This window comes from Peromyscus californicus, unplaced genomic scaffold, assembly GCF_007827085.1.
Source record: "Peromyscus californicus insignis strain IS unplaced genomic scaffold, ASM782708v3 Scaffold_13__1_contigs__length_99412109, whole genome shotgun sequence".
Taxonomy (NCBI): domain Eukaryota; kingdom Metazoa; phylum Chordata; class Mammalia; order Rodentia; family Cricetidae; genus Peromyscus; species Peromyscus californicus.
Genome location: NW_026294424.1, coordinates 71166220 through 71173985, shown reverse-complemented (window position 1 = coordinate 71173985; position 7766 = coordinate 71166220). Strand labels below are relative to the sequence as shown.

Genomic DNA, 7766 nt, shown 5'->3' with positions numbered 1-7766 from the left:
ACAGCGCCGGGCGGTGGTGGCGCACGCTTTTAATCCCAGCACTCGGGAGGCAGAGCCAGGCGGATCTCTGTGAGTTCGAGGCCAGCCTGGGCTACCAAGTGAGTTCCAGGAAAAGGCGCAAAGGTACACAGAGAAACCCTGTCTCGAAAAACAAAAACAAAAAAAAAAATGTGCTTTAGCCGGGCGGTGGTGGCGCACGCCTTTAATCCCAGCACTCGGGAGGCAGAGCCAGGCAGATCTCTGTGAGTTCGAGGCCAGCCTGGACTACCAAGTGAGTTCCAGGAAAGGCGCAAAGCTACACAGAGAAACCCTGTCTCGAAAAACCAAAAAAAAAAAAAAAAAAAAAAAAAAAAAAAAAAAAAGGTAAACAGCAGATTCATTTATTCAGCAATGGGAAGAGCCTTACATACCCTCCTCCCAGCACCCAGGCTGCATCCCTATCCAGTGACACTGAGTGGTCGCCCTTCATTGCCTAGGCACGATCAGGACCTCTGACAGTGCCTGTTTCTAGGCCCTCAGGCAGAATCCAGGTTGGTTCATCTCTCAGCGAGTAGGCCTTATCTTCCTACAGGGAAAGAGTTTCTTGTTCAAGCACAGGGTGGGATATGGGATAAACTCTTTTTAAAATTTTTTTGTGGTTAACATACAAAATATTGAGTTTAATTATGATATTTTCATACAGGCATATCATTGCACCTTGCTCATATTCACCCCTACCAGCTCCCCTGTCTGTCTATCCCCATCCTCAGTCCCCCCCGCCCAGTCCCCTCACCCTGTTGGTCCTCTCCTTCCCACTAAATGAGCTAGCTGTCTTTCTGAGTCTGGCTTATTTCCCTTAACGATCTTTTGTTCCATCTATTTTTCCTGCAAATGTCATAACTCTACTCTTCTTTACAACTAAGTAAAACCCATCATGTCATGAACCATATTGTCTCTATCTATAACTAACAGCTTTGCTGGTGGTTCCACATCTTGGCTATAGACATGGATGTGCAGCTGTGGTAGTCTGAATTAGACTCCTTAGGGTATAAACATAGGCACGGCATGGCTGGTTCACATGGTGGTTCAGTTTTAGTTTTTGAAGAATTTCTAGAGCCATTTCCCCAGTGGCTGCACCAGAGTACACTCTCACCAGCAGTGTGAAGGGTTCTTCTTTCCCCGTATCTTAGCCAGTGTTTGTCATCTTTGGTTTTCAGGATAAGAGCCACACCAACTGGGAAAGATGGAAAATCAGGACGATTTTCATTTGCATTTCTATGAAGAACTCCTTTCCCGAATTCTCCTGCTGCTGTTGCTCCTCAGATGTTCCCCTTTAATCCTGTAGATCCCACCCCACCCCCATCTCATGCCATAACCTATGTCCTTTGGCACAACAGCTGAAGTGTGGAAGAAGGCTCCTTCCCATATCCAAGTTCAATTGCTCTGTAACAGGGGTCCTCATTTACGAGAGTGGGAAAGCAAACCAGAAATCCCTTCACCTTTTTCATGACATCCCTCACCTGTGAGGTCTGATGCAATGACTCTTCAGTTGTGTCTGGGTACAGGGTGTCCAGGCAAGGTCATCAGCACCAACCTCTCCAAATGGTTGTCCACCATTGCACTTGCACTGGTCTTCAGTAACTTAGCAGTCGAACTCCATAGTGCTTGGTAGAGTAGGCTTTCTTCATCGTTCCAACCATCACCTGTTCTCATGACCTGCAGTTAACCACTTAGCAGACGCACCAGAGAGAGAAGCACCTCCCCACCCCTCTGGGTGGCTTTGTTCTTCATGCCTGCCCCAGATAAGAGGTCAAGACCGCAGGAACTTATGAAGCAAAGTCTTGAACCCACATGAAGTTGAACAAAGCCTTCTGTGGCCTGGACCACAAATGAAAATTAGGCTTCTTTTGCTCCAGGTTGAATTGACCAGCCTCCCTTTGAAGAATGAACAATGTGAAGAAAGAACAGCTCTTCCTCACCAGAGAACTGAGGTCCAAACAGGAGCCCGTGGTCCTCCAGTCACTCTGCGTCCAGGAAGGCAAAGCCAGCTAGATCTAACAGGCTTGTTTTTAAACAAGTAAAACCCATGTTGAATCCTCACACTACATAAGCCAGATGTAAGAGCACATGCCTACAATCCCAGCACCCCGGAGATGGAAGCCGAAGATCAAAAGTTCAAGAGCAGCCTGGGCTACAAAGAGGTCTTGTCTCAAACAAATGCTCATAGAAGACCTATAAGAAGACCAGGCGGTGGTGGTGCATGCCTTTAATCCCAGCACTCGGGAGGCAGAGGCAGGCAGATCTCTGTGAGTTCGAGGCCAGCCTGGTCTACAGAGTGAGTTCCAGGATAGGCTCCAAAGCTACACAGAGAAACCTTGTCTTGGAAAAAAAGGAGAAGACCAGGAACAGTGTATACAAGAGCTTCCTCCTGAGCTTGCAGCATCCACTGAGCTGACTTGACTGGGCATCCACATCAAGAGACTCAGCCCCATGGCTCTCTACAACACAGAGGTACAGGGAGTGCCTGCTTGAGGAAATGACAGAGAGAGTCCCTTCTTCCATGGGACGGCTTAGACTTCCTGAGCCAGCTCTCTACTAAGCTAGGGGTAGGGGAGAAGAAGCCTCTGGGGATATGGGGTTTGGTTTCTCCACTCCATAGGGAACGGGAGGAACTAGACAGAGTGGTAAAGAGCACAGCATATTGCACGTAGTTAAAGCCTCTATTTGTTCACAAAAATCTGTATTTGGATTGTAAGCGTCTGTGCATATGTGTCAAGCAGTGAAGTAAAATATGTCTCTGAGGTTTCAGTCAATGGGCATGAAAGTCAAGAGCCTAGATTGGAATCAACATCTCTCTCTCTCTCTCTCTCTCTCTCCCTTCCTCTCTTCTTCCCTCCATCCCTCCCTTTCTCTCTTTTGCTCCTTCCCTCCAGACTCACTCATATGCATTAATACAAGAGAAGCAATATAGGAGATTTGTCTATTATAAATTTGGGAACCAGCCACCAACTAAGTACCACACAATGTGTTTCACACATTTCATCTTAGCTGATCCCAGCGGCCACATGGGTCCACCATTCCCATTGGACATATACTAAAGCAGAGACTGTAAGATGGTGTAATACACTCTAGGTTTTACAACAGGAAAGGAAATGTCAAAGCCAGAAGAGAAAGTAAACCTCCTGAAAGGCTCTCTCCACCACATCACCAGTCTTAGTCTGGCGTCTGTATAATGAAATGGTATGCCAAAGACGACAGGAAAAGCTTTGGTCTCCATGCCTGCAGAACAGAGAAGGACAGACATGTGGTCAGAGTCTGAAACTGAGATGACTGTCCAACGGAAAGGCAAAGGGCACAACCCTGCGGGATGCTCTCTCCCATAGACATGGACCTAGGCTCCAGCTACCACAAGGAGAAAGTGTGGTCTTAGATGCTCTGCCTTCCATCTACTGATGACAAGAGCCGGAGAAGAACCCAGCAGAGCGTCTTCAGGACTCTGGGGAGCTAGGGGAATGAGAGTCTCCAGCTCTCTCTAAAAACAAGAGGTTTTGAGATGTTTTGTTTTCACAGTTGAGACCTGGTTGAATTCTACAGCATCTGTCACACACAAGCTCCCCATTACACCTACTCTGGGCCTGCCATTCCTGCTGTGAAGGCAAAGCGGCACGTGGGAGGAAGCGTCTGCCTGTCACACTCCACCACGTTAAGGGACAATTTAACATCCATGTGTTTCAGTTTCCTCATCTGAAAAAAAAAATGAAAACAATAACCATTTTGTGGGATTTTCCCTGAGGTTATATAGTCCTTGACACAGAAGCCCCCATTAAATGCCTCCTGTTAGGGTAGTGACGTGGTTGCTACACATGGTTGTTACATGTGGTTGCATTTTTGCTCCCAAATCTCCCTCTTCCTTACCTTAAAAAAATGACTTTGAAGTTAGCTACCATTGGACACAAATGATAACATTGACCCCGCAAGCACAAATGTACTGAGAACCTCATTTGAGGACTCTGGCCCAGTCTTTATCGCAGGCTTCAAACTGTGCCCAGCACCTCACTTCCCTCACCACAAGTCTGATTCCCTGAGGTAAACTTCGAGAGCCTTCCTTGTGACTACTTGAAGCACTACAGGGCTCACTCCAGGACAATACGAATCTAAATAATTCATGAGAGTTATGCCTGCAATTGACAAGGACAGGGAAATTGCATAAGAGCCGCTTATTCCTCACATGCCTTTATGTGGGCTCTGATAACACAGGCAGCTGGCAGAGAATTCTGTAATGAAAACAAGAGCAAAATAAAGTAAAAAAAATAACTCCAGAAAAGATATTTAATGGACAGTTAAGTCCAAAGGGGTTGCAAAAGTAATAGGCACCAGGAAAATAAAAATAGGTGATGCTCTCCACTTATTTAGTCTGCTTTGGAGATGGTCCCATTTCCTCTGATTTAAGGACCAGGCCATTCTCATGTCCAGAGTGTATGCTAAACAGAGTAGTTTTCTGCATGTAGAAGTCAGAAGGGTTTTTCAGTAATGCCAGTATGAGTGCTTGCTGCCATGAAATGGTAAAGATATTCAGCATTTCCCTAACGCAATTTGAAAGCATTGTACTACACAGATAAGGGCCATGCAACCACACTGGGTCAGTGCAAGACTAGACAGGTTGCAATGACCCTTGTTCTCCTTAAAATGCATCATATTGGCAAAGTGAAGAAAAGTGTGTCTCAGAGGGCCAGCATGCTAGGTGAGCCAGATGCCCAGCCATGTAACCTGTCTGGACTGCCAAAACTTAGTGGCTGTTAAGTCATAAGTCCATTGCCTGCACCACCTACCCCCACCCATGTGCACATGTGTGTGTGTGTGTGTGTGTGTGTCTGTCTGTCTGTCTGTCTGTCTGTCTGTGCAATACATATGTGTGGAGGCTAAAGGTCCCTGTTGGGAGTCTTCTTCAATTATTCCCCACCTTATGTGGGGGAAGAGCACTCTATGATCATAGGCAAGCACCACCATGCCCAGGTTTTTCCATGGATCCTGGAAGTCCAAGCTCAGGTCCTCATTTCAGTACGGCAAACCCTTTACCAACTGAGTCATCTTGCCAACTCCCATTGCCTTGTTCAGATTTATTTCAAATGGCAACATTTTCTTATCTCCAAGCATAGTGTCTCTGACTTTCTTTACCCAAAGCTACTTTCCCTTCATTTTCGTCAAGCAAACACCTCTCCATCCATTAAAGTTCAAGTCAAGTGTCATCTTTTAATGAAGGCTTTTCTTTTCTGGAACCTTCCTCTCCAAGCTCATATAATCATCCTGAGTAAACCCTAATAACACCTCTTTTAAACCTTTCCAATAGTAATAATCACCCCATGCCTTGCCGGCAGTTATTTTTCTCAGGCTTTTTATTTAATCAATTCTTACTTTCCTTCTATCCTATGAGCCTTTCTAAGACAGAGGACTATGTCTCAATTCTCTTTACACCTCTTCTAATACCGGGCAGTGATCCCTGCACTTGAAGATACTCAATAAAGATAGCTGAATTTATCAATAACACATTCCCTCTGACCCTTCGGGACTTGCTATTCATCTTTGTATCATTCCTGTACTTCCGCTCTCACCCCGGCTCACAGGAGTCAACACAAAGTGACCTCAAATATCCCTTGAAAATACCAGGAGATCAGAGGTTAGAAGTTTGACACTTCGTTTGTAAAAGGTTGCCACCTTTCTTTCTCCTTAGGAGTTATGGGATTGGAAATCTCAAAAGCGCTTTCTATAATGCTTGAGTCTGGGATTCAGTGAACTTCTCAAGGGCACAGATCAGGTAAGGGCAGACACAGGACTGAAAATCTAAGATGACGCGAGCTAGCTCTTGTGTTCATCAATCTGCCATTAGAGGTAATGTTAAAGTTTTTCTCTTTGGGAGGTCTTGGGTTGATTTACTCTAGAAATGTGACATTTTCTAAAGTATAAGCCTAAGATATTAATCTCTTCAAAGAGTAATATTTATAAGAAACCTCAGATCCGCTTACATAGTTACTTAAACAGCCTACACCTTCTCCTATGATAACCCAGACTTTCAATGATGAGTGGATCAGATTTCAATACACACAATCTAGCCTTACTCATGACAAAAAACCTCCAGGTTCTGTTAGCGCTACCACAGACATCCTTAGAAAAAAACTGGAGTTCAAGGGGAATAAAATGTTCTGCTGATTTTATTCTCAGTAGAACTCAAACCACAAGCCAAAGTCATAGATGAATAATGCTTCAAATGAACTGAAAGTAATGAATCAATAACACGACTGCAAATCCTGGGGAATGAATCAGAGTTCTGAAAAATCTTCACAGAGGCTTCTCTTCCGGGGAGCCATCTCAGCATCTAAATGTATTTATTATGGGCTCACTGCAGTTTCTATAGAGTAGAAACTAAGCAAGACCCTTCCAGCTCAGTTTCATTTTTCATGTGGCTGGTTATACTCTCCTTCCTATTCCCTAGTTAAAGTACGACTGAAAGTGTATCTTCAAAAATTAAGAGATTTTTATACCCTGTGGTTTGCTGATGTTTACAGCATCCTTAAACTCCAAAGTTACGATGACCTTACGCTTCAGCGAATTTATTTACTAAGTTGGGTTTCTTTGTGATGCCTTGAGATGTGTGTCACTCTCCTCAAGGTGATCGCCTTGCAGATGAGCATGACACAGCACTATACCTTGCTTCTTCCATTTCTTGAGGTTCAATACCAAATGCCGACTATTGTATTCGATTTTAATAAACGCCATTGGAATATCTTAACACAGCTCCCATAGGCGTACACAGCCAAAGAGAAGTGAAAGCCCCTTCTATTATTGTGGTAAATTCAGAAGCCTGACTACACAAAGCCAAGGAGAGTCAGATAAAGGCGGGTTTATCTTTTTAGATCTCTTTAGATAATGAGAGGTCATGCAAACACTCTCCTCATTTTGGAATAGATGAAATTCATTGATGAAATCATGTAGCTATCTTCAATGTCAGCATGAAAAGATGTGAATGCTGGTTAAAACCAGGTACTGCTGCCAAAAAGTGGGTCCGCTTATCTTGAAACAAATGGGGGAAAAAAATCATCTTTTAAGATTGGTTTCAGGAAAAAATCCTGCCAAATCCTTGATCTTTTTAAGGTGGGCTAGTTCTTGGCAGGTCAAAATATACCAAGCAAAAGCTAAGGTGTTCCTCATTACCTCCACTCCATGGTACCAATATCCTCATGTGACATCCTTCCCTTGACTCGGGGGAAGGATGGGTCTGGAGCTTGCTCCTGGCTAGAGAGTATTACATGTACATGATCAAGTCACAAAATCAAGCATCTTTCTGCTCAGCTCTTGTCCTTGTTGGCTTTGAGGAAGCAAGCAAGTCACCCTGGGAAGACCGAATAGCAAGGAGCTAAAGGCAGCCTGCAACTCACAGGCCATGCTTGAGAAAATCAAGCCCGCAGTCAGCAGTCTCTATAGAGGACTGAACAGTGTTCCTGACTGCTTTAGGAGCTCTAACTGTTCTGATGAGACTCAGACCTTAAAGACGACCTAACTAAGCCAAGTGCAGACTCCTGACACACAGGGATTGAGACAGAATGCATGACTTTTCTCCAAGAGATATTCAGGGTCCTGTTTATTATGCAGTAATCCTCTTCAAGAGCATGACTCCAATAACCCAAAGACCTCCCCCTGAGCCTCACACCTAAAAGTTTCTACCACCTCCAGTAGTACCAAGACTGAGGATCAAACCCTAAACATGTGAGTCTTTGAGTGACACCTAAATCCAA

At 44.6% G+C, this 7766-nt stretch overlaps 1 long non-coding RNA gene across 1 annotated transcript; it reads right to left on the bottom strand.

Moving 5' to 3' along the window:
• Window positions 1-358: 358 nt before the first annotated feature.
• On the bottom strand, window positions 359-7165 carry LOC128108911 (uncharacterized). The gene is made up of 3 exons (XR_008217619.1): window positions 1500-7165; window positions 1133-1213; window positions 359-565 (listed from the first exon to the last, which is right to left on the bottom strand). It is a non-coding gene; the product is annotated as an uncharacterized LOC128108911 (long non-coding RNA).
• Between the last annotated feature and the right edge of the window lie 601 nt (window positions 7166-7766).